The sequence below is a fragment of the Pteronotus mesoamericanus genome, unplaced genomic scaffold (genome assembly GCF_021234165.1).
Source record: "Pteronotus mesoamericanus isolate MK-2021 breed Mesoamerican mustached bat unplaced genomic scaffold, CSHL_Meso_final contig_25, whole genome shotgun sequence".
Lineage (NCBI taxonomy): Eukaryota > Metazoa > Chordata > Mammalia > Chiroptera > Mormoopidae > Pteronotus > Pteronotus mesoamericanus.
Window position 1 is genome coordinate 36342834 of NW_026555105.1, and position 14097 is coordinate 36356930.

Genomic DNA, 14097 nt, shown 5'->3' on the forward strand with positions numbered 1-14097 from the left:
CATGGAGCAGACTGAAAGTGACCAGAGGGGAAGGGGAAGGAGGACATGGTGGAAAGGAGAAGGGACTAAACAAAGAACATGTATGAATGACCCATGGACATGGACAACAGACTGGGAATTGACTGCTGTAGAAGGGGGTGGGGTGGGATGGGTGGGGAGGGCAAAGGGGGAAAAATTGAGAAAACTGTAATATAATAAACATGATTTATAAATAAATAAATAAGTAAAAAAATATTATAATAGAAAAAGAGAGGCTATGAAAACATTCCAAATCAAAACTAAAGGGACATGAATAATATCTAAATGCAATACTGATCCTAGACTAGATCTTATACTGGAGGAGAAAAAAATGCTATAAAGGTCATCACTAGATCCATTGGCAAAACTGGAATACAGACAGTGGATGATAAAAGAATTGTATCAATGTTAAATTTACTGAAGTTTATGACTATACCACAGTCAAGTAAAATGATATCTTTATACTTAGAAAATATACTCTGAACTAGGGATAAAACCTAAGATGTATGCATCTCATTCTCAAATGATTCTGAAAAAGTACATGAATAAGTGTAAACATAAACATAAATATAAAAATGTATGGACAGAATGAGAATGAAAATGGGGCAAATATTAACAGATAAATCTGGGTAAAGGTTATATGGGGGTGTTGTTTATGCTTTTGTAATTTTTCTTAGGAACTTTGAAATTATTTTCCAAAACATTTGTGAAAAGTATGATTGTCTTATACTTTAAAGTGTAGGCACTTAATAAATATTACTTGCTTTACCTTATAACTGTATATATGTATAATAGCAAAGAGAGGGAGGGGGCAGAGGGGAAAATGGTTTAGCCAATTTTGCAGTTACAGTAGGAGAAAATGAACTATAACCATTGAATAATTGTAATAATTATTAAATGTGGAAAATGTGATGACACAAATAAAAATGTTTATAACAAACATAAAGGGGAGCATAAAAATGCCAGATATTTACAGTCATGTAAAAGTACATATATAAAAAGAAATTAACATAATTACCAGGTTTTATGTTCACCACATCTTTTTATTTCCATTTAAAGTTGTTTAAATGTATGACATTTTTAAAATTTTCAAATGAACATTGTTCACCAAACAGTCTAAAAGCCTGAGTAAAATAGTCATAGTTTTCCATTTTAGTCAATTTTATACTCAAGAGCTTTGAGCTGTCCCTTTCAGTTAAGATACATTCTGAGAGCACTCCTCTCTAAATTCCCACCCCTCAGCCCCACACCCTCACTCCTGAGTTGGCTGCACAGGGGCAGGTGGGGTGCCATGCTATCCCAGGTAGAGACACCAGGAAGGCATGGAATATTATCTTGGAAGATGGAAAGTGTAGCCAGATTCCACAAATACTTGGGAACTTTGCAAAATCTCAAGTGCCCATTACTAGTTCAGCAATTCTCCAATGACAAGTATAATTATTTATCTTGGGTAAAGAAAGGCAAAGCAATAACTCTAAACAATAATAAAGCTTTGAAATCTGACATTGTAAAAAATATTAAACAAAGGATAACTGCAGAGATGGCAAGGTGAACTCAACAGAAGACAATTCATAAAAGAATGATATTTGCTAAAAATAAACTTGGCTGGTGTGGCCCAGTGAATTGAGTGCCAGCCTGCAAACCAAAGAGTCGCTTGTTCAATCCCCAGTCAGGGCACATGCTCGGGTTATGGGCCAGGTCCCCAGTGGGGGGTAATGAGAGGCAGCCACACATTGATATTTAACTCTCTCTCTTTTTCCCTCCCTTCCCTGCTCTCTAAAAATAAATAAATAAAATCTTTTTTAAAATTACTGTTGAATTGATGCACTTTCAGACTTCTACTACATTAATGAATACAAATCCTCTCCTGGAATTAGCTTAGTAAATGAAGCTACCTTTGGTTGTCATGCACAAATTGCTTTCTTGAGACATGTCCTGCTGAATGAAGAAGGCCAACAAATAAAAACCAACAAAGTCTCCCATTTATGAATGCAGCTTAAGATATGAATATGGACCCAACCATCACAACAGGATTGTACAAAAAGGCACACAGCGCTCACTTTGCATCTTTCTAACTAGCAATGGATGTGGCTGGGGTGTAAAAACTCCTGTGAAGATTAAAGGAATGAGTGTTGTAATGGAATATGTTGGAGAGGTCATCACTAGTGAAGAAGCCAAAAGACAGGGGCAGTTTTTTGACAACTAAAGAATCATATATCTCTTTGATATGAACTATGAATCTGATGAATCTGATGAACAGTGGATGCAGCTTAATATGGAAATGTGTCTCATTTTGTGAATCACAGTTGTGACTCAAATCTTCCAGTGCTCAATGTTTTCTTTGATAACCTACGTACTTGTCTTCCCTGAATAGCATTATTTTCCACAAGAACCACAAATGCTGGAGAAGAGCTCACTTTTGATTACCAAATGAAGATCCTGGAGATAAATCTTCATATTCTATTGGCTACAGCCCAGCCAAAAGAAAGTCAGAACTGTGTGCAAATGTGGAGCTGTGACTTGCAGAGGTTACCTCAACATAATTTTCAGGAAATAGAACTGAGGATAATTGTAGTTGTGTTTATTTCTAATGTTAACATGTTTTAAAACAAGTATTTGGGACTCTTCACATTATTAAGATTATACACTACATTAATTTACAAGACCTGTTTCAACTATTGGTCAAAATGGATTATTGATGTTTCTGAAGAGAGGAACACAGAGTCACATACACTAATTTGAAATATACTTAATTAGTGATTAGATACCAAAAAATAAAGGAAAACTATTTACAGATCAGTGTATCTTAAGAAGTCTGTGTTGATAGAGGAAATGCCTCCTTCAGTGTTTTGAGTGTTAACCTGATAATGTCACAGTTGCTAAGATCAAACATTCAACTTTCCATTCACCCTGAATTTAGAAAAATAGTTAATTCGGTTAGGACAAATATACAAAGTCCTATTTTTGTTATTATGTTGCACTCCTGTTTACCTATTTATTACTGTAAATACTGCACTTGCATTAGAGACAAATAGGTGATGCTGCATTATACTTTATTTTCTATTTCTTTCATTAAAGCATTGGGATCTCAATGACACAGAAATTTAAGGTCTAAAATTAAATGTGAAAAAAATTTAAATATATTGTACATTCAAAGTTTGCTTTCAGTTTTTACAGACACAAAGAGTAATGGAAAGAATGTCTAAAATGATGGATTTGAGCTAAAGAATCTCTAAGATCTCCTTCCTTCTTGTACAAGGTGAATTGCATCCTTCAAAATTCATATATTGGAGCCCTAACCCCCAGGACCTCAGAATGTGTCTATATTTGGAACAGAGTCTTTAAAGAGGTAATTAAGGTAAAATGAGGTCAAATGCATAGACCCTAATGTCATATAACTGACATCCTTATAAGAAGAGATTATAACACAGGCAGGTACAGAGGGAAGACCACGTGAAAACAGGGAGAAGGCAGCTTTCTACACACCAGGAAGCCTCAGAAAAAAACAGGGGACCCAGAAAAAACGACCTTGCTGACACCATGATCTCAGACTTCTAGCTTCCAGAGTTGTGAGAAAATAAATTTTTGTTGTTTAAGTCAACAATCTGTGATACTTTGTTATGGCAGGCCCAGCAAATTAATACACTACTCCAGCATTCTGATTCTGCACCATCTTTTTATAGTCCATCCCTTTCTCAGGACACACAAATGTCAAATGTCTGCCACAAGAGGGCCACACTGCACTGAGTGAACACTGGCTCTGGGCCCCCAAGGTTAATGACAGATAGCACAGAGGGCAGATGGATGCCCAGATGCACAGCTTGAAGGCTTTACATTAAAGTGGATCAATTCAAAAGGCAGCCAGCCTGGAAAGGTTCATTTCAAGTAAGGTGGCCAAGAACCCCAGAGTCAAAGAGCAGACACTTTCTGATCCCTCCTCCCTTAAAGCAGCCTCTCCATTAGGCCCTGGGCTCTAAAAGACATGTTGTACAAGCACAGTCAACTGCCCTCTAAGTGATGAGTAAACACAAAGGGTGGCAATGGATGGAGAGACACACTCAGAAGCAAGACTCTCTCTCACACACATAGTTGGCTCTGAAGACTTTCTGGAAAGTGAAGCCCATGGATTCAGACACCATCAAAGGCAGGAGGGCGCTACCGTAAGTATCCAACCTGCTTTTCTCAGGGTCTAATACGGTGACTGAAGCAAGTATCAACAAATGCAATTTGTCTGAAGACAGATGTGCTCCTGGTAGTCTTTGATTGATGGGCCCAACAAAAGGGATGACAACTAAGGCAATACATTATCCTGGACAGGATTCTAGACCAGGGAAAGAAAAATTATAAAGGAACATGACTGTGATGCTGGATGAAATTTAGATATGGAATATAGATTAGATAACCATATTGTGTTAAAACTCTTGATTTTGACAATTTTGCTGTCATGTCACATAAGAAAATGACATTCTTTTCTTATCCTCTTTATATCCTCTTTCACCTCCAGAAAATGACTTATTCTTAGGACATACACTCTAGTTTCAGAAATAATGAGGCAAAATGTTCAGCTTACTCTCAGTACTTCAGAAAATAAAATATGTATATGTATATATATTATATATACACAAATAAATAATTACATAGAGTAATAAAGCAAATGGAATAAAATGTAAATTGTTGGTGGATTTGCATATAGAATATATATGGAAATTCCCTCTACTCTTCCTGCAACTTTTCTGTACATTTGAAATTATAACATAAGAAAAAGTTACTCCCTCAAATGCCAAATACCTCTGTGAAAATTGTTCTATGAGAAGATATTTCTTAGTGAAAAGAAGAAAATGCAAAAATGCTCCTTTGATTTAACAGATGGCATTTAGTATAAGCAAATAGTATTTTACTGATGATATTGGTAGGAGTTTAACAAAACTAGTAATTAAAGGACTTTGAGAAGAACCTAGACTAGCCTTCCCTGAACACCAGACAATGGGACACAGCCTTGGAATGTTCTGTAGGCATTATCACACTTACTTATTCATCATCACTCTGGTTATGCATGAAAAGTGGCAATACCAGCCCTGGTTGGGTAACTCAGTTGTTTAGAGTGTTGTCCCAATACACCAAAGTTGCAGTTTTGACCCCTGGTCAGGGTACATGTAAGAAAAAAAACAATGAATGCATAAATAAGTGGAACAAAAAATTCATGTTTCTTTCTCTCTTTCTCTCTCTCCCTCCCCATCTACCCCTATCCCTCTAAAAATCAATAAATTAAAAAAAAAAAGGCAGAGACAAATGTATTTAAAAAGTAAATAAATTAATTTAAAAAAAAATTTTAAGTGGCCATACCCATGAACTGAGGGATGCAGGAAAGAGTCACTCTCCCAGCAGGTGCCACTCTCAGAACTGAGTTTGAAAAAGTCTTTTTCATGGTTATAATTTCTTGTGCATTTAAATCTGGCCATGCTATCTCTTCATTCTGTTCTGGTTGAATGTTTACCTCTTCCTTCTCCTCCAAATCATTGATTTGAGTCCCAGGTTCATTCTCTTTACTGTTGGTTCCCTGTAAATTTTTCTTTATTTCTCTTTGCATAGCCTTCACTTTTTCCTCCATTTTGCAATCATATTCAACCACTTCTGTGAGCATCCTGATTACCAGTGTTTTGAATTGTGCATCTAACAGGTTGGCTATCTCTTCATCACTTAGTTCTATTTTTGGAGTTTTAATCTGTTCTTTCATTTGGGCCATATTTCTTTGTCTCAGCATGCCTGTTAAGCTGGAAGGGTCAGAGCCTTAGGTATTCACGAGCGTGGGGCAATCCAGGCCGCTGCATTGTGAGGCTATATGTTGCGGATGGTCTGAGAAGGAAGAATGCTACTTGCTAGGCTCCTGGCCAGCTTTCACTCACTTCTCACACTACCCACAAGCAAATTAGGCCTTTCTAGTACTGAGTCCTGGGTATGTGAGTATGTGTACATTCTAGGACCCTGTGGATCTCTCCAGTGAACTCTCCTGTGAGGCTGGGAGTTTCTCCTACCACCGCAACCCCCACAGGTTTTTACTTCCAGAGGTTTTGAGGCTTTCTTTTCACACACCGGAACCCTTGATTGTGTGGTCCAAAATGCTCCCCAGCTGTTCTTCCCGGTTTATCCACAAACAAAGTGGCACCGCCCAGACCACCAGCTGCCGCTTCACCCACCCAGTCCTCCAACCACTACCTTTCCTTGTATTGTCTCCATCCCGGCTGCCTGTCTCCACCCCTCCTATGGATCTGAGTGAATTTTCTTCTTTAACTCCTTGGTTGTTAGACTTCCATACAGTTCAATTTTCTGGCAGTCTTGTTATTTTTTGTTTTTAAACTTGTTGTCCTTTTGGTTGTGTGAGGAGCCAACATGTATCTACCTACACCTCCATTTTGGCCGGAAGTCCTTCTCTTTATTATTGAACAGACCTCGGTATTGAGACCTCAATATTGAGACCACTCTCAAGTTGGGTCAGCCTACATCAGAACCAAAGCCCCATTTCTTTTTGGGATAGATTGTCAAATGGTTTGATGTATCATCCAGCAATAGTTGGTGAACTGGCATGCCAACTTTGCCCTAACAAAAGGATGTTCTAGACCCTTCTTTGTACCAGTTAGGAAATAAATCCCAAGGAATTTGGCACACACATCCATGAAGGCATTTCTAATAGAAATATCTATTTATAGATTTTTTAATATTCTATTTGCTAATGTTTTTAAATTATACTTTGTTGATTATGCTGTTAGTTGTCACAATTTTTCCCCTTTTCCCTCCTCACCCAGCACCCCCTACTCACTCAAGCAATACTCATACCATTGTTCATGTCCATGGGTCATGCATAGGTTCTTTGGCTTCTCCATTTCCTATATTGTATTTTACACCCCCATGGCTATTCTGTAACTACCTATTTGTACTTTTTAATCTCCTCGCCTCTTCACCCATTTCCCTATACCCCTCTCCACTCTGGAAACCATCAAAATGCTCACTGTATCCATGATTCCGTCTTCTTGTTCGCTTAGTTTGTTTTTTAGATTCAATTGTTGATAGACACGTATTGGCTGTCCATTTTATTGTTCATAGTTTTGATCTTTTTCTTAAATAAGTTCTGTTAGCATGTCATATAATAATGGTTTGGTGGTGATGAACTCCTTTAGTTTTTTTCTTGTCTGGGTAGCTCTTTATCTGCCCTTCAATTCTAAATGATATCTTTGCTGGGTAGAGCAGCTTTGGCTGTAGGTCCCTGCTTTTCATGACTTTGAATATTTCTGACCAATCCCTTCTAACTTGCAAAGTTTCTTTTGAGAAATCAGCTGATGGTCTTATAGGAACTTCCCTGCAGTTAACACTGCTTTCCACTTGCTGCTTTTAAGATTCTCTCTTTATCTTTAAGCTTTGGCATTTTAATTATTATGTGCCTTGGAGTGGGCCTCTTTGTATCCATGTTGTATCCATAGGACTCTCTGTGCTTCCTGGACTTTCATGTCTATTTCCTTCACCAAATTAGGGAAGTTTTTTTTTCATTATTTTTTCAAATAGATTTCCAATTTCTTGCTCTTTCTCTTTTCCTTCTGGTACCCTTATGATACAAATGTTGGAGTGCTTTAAGTTGTCCTGGAGGCTGCTTACACTATCTTCATTTTTTTTTATTCTTTTTTCTTCCTGTTGTTCTGATTGGTTGTTTTTCACTTCCTTATATTCCATATCATCAATTTGATTCTTTGCTTCATCCACTCTACTGTTATTTCCTTGTAAATTGTTCTTTATTTTAATTAGTGTACCCTTCATTTCTGACTGGATCTTTTTTATATTGTTAAGGTCCTCACTAATGTTCTTGAGCATCTGTAACCAGTGTTTTGAACTTGGCATCTGATAGATTACTTACCTCCATTTTGTTTAGTTCTTTTTCTGAAGTTTTGATCTCTTTCATTTGGGCCACTTTTCTTTGTCTCCCCATTTTGACAGCCTCCCTGTGTTTGTTTCTATGTATTAGGTAGAGCTGCTATGACTCTCTGCCTTGGTAGTATGGGATAATGTAATTGGTGTCCTGTAGAGTCCAGTGGCACAGCCTCCCTTATCACCCAAGATGGGTGCATCCTTTGTGTGGGCTGAGTACACCCCCCTTTTGTAACTGAGCCTTGATTACTGTTGGCAGGACAATAGAAGGAATTTACCCAGGCCTGTCAACTATAAGGACTCGCTGTGACCACTGACCACCAACCTCTTCCCTCGATGGAGGATCAGTTGTTCAGGGGCAAGGTGGTGGTGCTCCAAGGTGGTCTGTAGTTTACACTGGGTGTGCAGGCTCTGTGTTTTCCTGGGTGATGCAGGGCAAGGTCCGCTGCCACCTGTATTTTGCCCGGGGCCATCCTGCCTGAGGTACAAAGCAATCTGAGATGGCTGCTACTTGTGCTGGGCTTGGAGATTCCCAGGTGAGGCCAAGCTGTGAATCTAGGCTGGTTGCTGCTATTGCCAGGCCTGTGGCCCCTTAGCAGAAGGTTTAGGGGATGGGGGTTTACTCATGCTGGCTGTTGCTTGTTTGATAAGATTTAGGAAGTTGTGAAGCATGAGCCAAGACCAGCCATTCATATGGAAAAGCAGCTTGAGTGGGCCTATAAGTTGGGTGGGACAGAGTCCCGGGGAATCTCCAGAACAAGGCAAACAGTGTTAGCCAGGTTGATGGAGCCTTAGATATGGCACCAGCCTGAGAGCTCTGTGGCTCTGTGGGAGGAGGGTTCAGAAAAGGGACAATGGCCCACTTTTCTGTTTGGGAGAAGGCTGTCCCCCAGCTCTCACCTTGATGCCAGGTACTTCACTTTCTTCCTGTATTCTGCTGGTGCCTTTCAAGCTGCTACACCAGTGCTGGAGCTCAGAGGGAGAACATCTGATTGAGTCCATGTATGGGTTCTTTAAGAGGAACATGAGTTTCTTCCACTGACTCAATCCCTGCTGGTTTTTGCAGCCTGAAGTTATGAGGGCTTAAATTCCTGGCACTGGAACCCTGGGCTGGGAGACCTGGTGTGGGGCTCGGACTCCTAACTCCTGAGATATCCCTCCCAAATTTTTGCCCATTACATGTGGATGTGATGCCAGACTGTTTGTGTCTCTGCCCTTCCTACCAGTCTGGATGAATGTGTTTTCTTTAATTGGCAGGTTATTTAATTTCTGACAGTTCTCAATGATGGTTTTTTTATAGTTTAGTTGTATTTTAGATTTGGTTGTGTGAGGAGGCAAGCCATGTTTACCTATGCCACCATCTTAACCAGAAGTACCCCCATTTATAGATTTAAATATATATCTCTAATATCCATTGTTTTTATAGATCCATATCTACTGTTCTATTTGATATCAAGTAGATTAATTAAACTCTTTCACAAGAGATGCTCTATCTTCCAAAGATTACTAACTTCTCAGCTTTGACCTGAAATTGGAAGGGATGATGCCCTAAGTTATTTTATCAGCTATTCTCAGATTTTATATACAGTTTAAAAGTACAGTAGGAGATACAACTGTACTTTTTAAGCTCTAGCCTTCAACTCTCAGACCTAAAATCTATGTAGAGTTTTCTAATGAAATTTGTAATAAGAGCTAGTGTGCAGATTACCACTGTTTGAAAGGCACAGGGATCTGCCAAAAATTTGAAGAACTCCTGCCCTGGCTTGGCCAGTGTGGCTCAGTTGGTTGGAACATTGTCCTGTAAAGTGAAAGGTCATGGGTTTTATTCCTGGTGCGGGCACATGCCTAGATTGTGAGTTAGGTCCTGGTAGGGGTACATATGAGAAGCAACCAATTGATGTTTCTCTCTTGCATCGATGTTTCCCTTTCTTTCTCTCTCCCTTTTCCTTGCTCTAAAATCAATAAGCATGTCCTCAGGTGAGGATAAAAATAAATAACACAAAGATCATTTAAAAACATTTTAAAGAGCTACCCATCCAACCATCTGGCTTGTTATCATTTGGAAAAAGACTGTAAGTGACATGAATACTATTATCCTACTATCCCACCTACTACCACCTGCTTATGGTTGAGGCCTGCTGACTCCCACTCTTTCATTTATTCAAAATTTTTGTCATCTGGATTTTCTTCTCATCTAGCAGACACCATCCTTTCCCTCACTTGTCTATGTCAGTTTGCATATCAACATCTCCCTTACTCCTTTGCACTTTTCATTCAACAGTGCATGCATATTAATGTATGAAAATGGATGTCTATAAAGGTCTTCAGTTCCACACACCTAAACCCCTCACTGGTTTAGACAAGATACCCTTCAGGCTAAGGCTCTACTTCTAAGTTATTCTACCAGGTCTGGTCATATGATTATTCTGACTAGACTGATCTTTGAGGGCAGAGTTGAGATCAATGCAGTTTATTCCCCAATGGCCATCCTCCACCAGAGGATCAGCCAGGAGAAGCAATTTCCATTCTTCCCTATGCTGCCTGAACCTTAAAAGTCTGGTCTTTCCAGATCGCATACCTGCCTCCCCGGCTTCCTGTACGGTTTGGCAAATGGGGGTCACTGGCAGAAGGTCAGAGAGACAGATTCCCTCTGTGCTCCCCTCTCCCTCACAGCATAATCCTCACTCCATAGCTCCATCCCTTGCTCCTGTGACATAGGGGTAGTAACAGCTTCCTGCTATTGCAAGCTTCTGGAGCTTTACCATGTTTTGTTGATGTCCTTAACCCTGCTCACAAATTTAGATACTGTCCATTCATTAGATTCTCCTCAGTTAAGCCCTTTGTTAATTCCATTTATTTCCTGCTGAATACGTAAGAAATATGACAGATACAATATCTTATTTATCAACTAGTAAAGTTTCAGGCAGAAAGTAGGTATCTAATAAAATGAATTAGAGATTGAATGAATCATAGATAGAAATTTGAAATGAATGATACTTTTTGAATGTTGTGTGGTTCATCTTGAAACTTTTAAGTGGGGAAGCTGAATATTACTTGGCCAAAGATGAACTGTGAAGCCCTTATCGATAGCTGTACCAAAGGCCTGGTCCTCTCAGCCCACATTTGCTGACTGAGCTGTTTCAAAGGGCATAGTCAATTTTAGTAGCAATCCTAAATTGAAATTTACTCTGCTCTATGCTGTGGTGACTAGGTTTATGTCATCTTTCATCATTATACAAAATATATGGGGACAGAGGAAAAATATATTCATTTAGAAAGAAAACAATGCACCAGTCAGCAGGATGACTATAGTTACAAGATAGACTAAAGGAAAAATTAGTTCCTTCAAAAAGAGCTTTTTATTTTCAGAAAATAAAAAAATGAAGAAATGTCCTCAAGTGATAGATAATGAAGACACTTCCCAGACATCCTCAAAGGCTGTGGTTTTTCAGATGTAAAGCTAAAACAAAATCCATTACAAAGGGTGGCATTCAAGCTTTATTCTGGCTGCATATTTTTTTCTGTGGTTAGCCTTTGCTGAAACTAGAAGTTAAAACTCAAGCCACAGAACTGTGAGTGGCCTGTCTCTAAAATGCCTTTGGGCTGTCCTCAATGACCCTAATTGTATGACTTAGCATCTGCAAGGACAACAATTAAACAGGATATTTGGAACTAAATTCTCTTAGGGTATGTTACTTTTTCAATATAACCTGAGTTTTGGGGTAATACACACATTAGATCTGAAAGCATCCTTTGCCAGGATTTGCTATATGATGTTCTGGTCACCTTGAAAATTAATTCCAGGACATCAGGGAGCCAACAAACCCCTGTTCCCAATCCTGCATTTGGGAGAATGTTTGACTGAGTCACCAGCAGTGTTGTTTTAGAGCTGCTTCTTAAATGCTAATAAGAGCCAGTTGTTAAATTTTCAAGAATTTTGGGATCTCCTTGACATCTAATTGGTAGTGTAGGGTAAGAGTATTTACACCACAGGGACTGACAAACACTAATAATTAAGGACATTTCTCCTCTTAAAACTCAGTTGTTTAACATTTACTAGCACCATATTATCTATGAAATAATATAGATCCATCTCTCCAGTGGCTGAAAATGCTAAAAAGACACTTTTGCTGCTCTTCTTTTCTCTTCAAGCTCAAAGATAACAATCAGTCTTCCCGACATTTGAAGAGAGGAAGATGGCGGAGGAGGGAATGGGAGTCACGCTGACTTCCTCCTCCCAAGACCAAACTGGAATTGCAACTAAATAGTGGAGTAATCACCTGGAAAACAATGGAACGATAGTGGGAGAGGAGCCTTGGAGCCGCGGACAGACAGTGGATTCAACTCTCACACATCACAACGGGTAAGAAATGCGGTGGAGGCTCGAGAGGGTGGGCTGGGTGCCCACGGCACCAGCACCAGAGGGACATTGAAACAGCCAGTTAGCTCCCCCCGAGAAGAACGGGGTCTGAATCATAACCAGGGACCTCTAAACTACAGCAGCTAAAACCAGGAAAATACAGACGAAACACAACCCCGAAAAGCTTAGGGGCGCACTCTGCCAGAGTTAGGTGGCTGGGGATGCAAAGAGACATTTAAAGGGCCAACACATATATCGCAGTGGCAGCCACCCTCCTTGATCTCTGGGTAGAGGAAGCAACAGAGTGAGTTGGTGTCTAGGAAAAGATTGGTGAGGAAAACTTTGTGAAGAGAACTGAGACGGGGGCTGGTGGAGCCCCGGTGATAACTCACCTCCCACTCTGCAGCTACCATCTCGCTCAGGCATAAGGGAATCAATTAACCTGCCTTTTGTGCGCTCCGTACACAGCTTGTGCGCATGTGAGCTGGGGGGCTAAGTGCAGACTGGCTGGAAGAAATACAAGATACCTGACCAAAGGGGTCACACAGCTGCATTGAGAGCCTTGAGGAGAGACTGGAGACGGAGGCGTTGGGGAAAGAACAAGAGGAGGAACTGGGGAGTCCGGACTCTCTCCCCGTTCTGTAGTCTCCATTGTGCAGGAAGAGGCCACACCTCCAAAGAGCCAAAAGCTGAAAAGCACACAATAGACAACCCAAAACCACCCAGTACAGGCGCGCGCACTTGTCCCGAGTGGCCCGCAAGGGTTGGCGAGCGTATGTGTGTGTGGACCCGCGCGGGCTGGCGAGGGCCGGTGCAGGCTGGCAAGGCCTCCCACAGGTTGGCACCTATGGGGCCTGCGAGGGAATGGGCAGTTCGGTGAGGGCAGGTGTAAATCAACCCGCGCGGCCAGCAAGTGCAGAGCGGTCTGCAGAAATAGTGGATCCCTGGCCGAAGGGGTCACAGAGCTGCCCAGAGTCCCTGGAGGAGAGACTGGAGACAGGATTAACCGGAGAGTCCTGGAGCTGACTTCCTCCCATTTCTGTAGTCTCCATTTGGCGAGGGCAAGCAACACATCCAAAGAGCCAAAAGCGGGGAAAGCACACAACAGAAGACTCTAAACTGACCAGTGCCGGGGAGCCCGCTGGCCTGGGGGGCCAGACGAGTACACGAGGTCGCCAAGAAGCCCCCTGGGCTGGAGCAAGCACGCGCGAGCCCAGGCTGGTGGGGGATCAGGCCAGGCAGAGGAGCGCGATCAAGGAGCCGGCAGGAGAGTGCAAAGCGATCCACAGAAATAGTGGATCCCTGGCTGAAGGGGTCATACAGCTGCCCAAAGCAGGAGTCAGACACAGACAGTAGACTCTTGGAAGGCTCAAACAAACGACCCAATGACACATAGGGTCAACAACTGACATCATCAGAGGCAGCCCAGAAAGAAAAGTAAAGGAAAAAATAAATAAATAAATAAATAAATAAAAAGACCCGCCTATTACCACAGAACTTTAATCCACAAAGTCAGGAAATCTAGACGGCCCAATTGAAGCAGAAGCAAAAATAAATAAATAAATAAATAAGTAAATTACTTAACAGACTCTCACAAAAAAGGGAAGAAAAAGAAGTTCCCCCCAAATCAGTGGAAAAGGGTACTCCCCACGGAGAGAGACAAATGAAATAGAGGCAAGGGAACTATCAGATATTGAATTCAAAACAGTGGTTCTAAGGAAGCTCAATCAGCTCAGCCACCTCAAAGAGAACTATGAGAAACTGCAGAGAAACTATCAGGATCTAACAACAAACTATATCAACCTGGA

General features: G+C 40.7%; 1 pseudogene; it reads left to right on the forward strand.

Moving 5' to 3' along the window:
- Positions 1-1340: 1340 nt before the first annotated feature.
- Positions 1341-2575, forward strand: LOC129070978 (histone-lysine N-methyltransferase SUV39H2-like; annotated as a pseudogene).
- The last annotated feature ends 11522 nt before the right edge of the window (positions 2576-14097 follow it).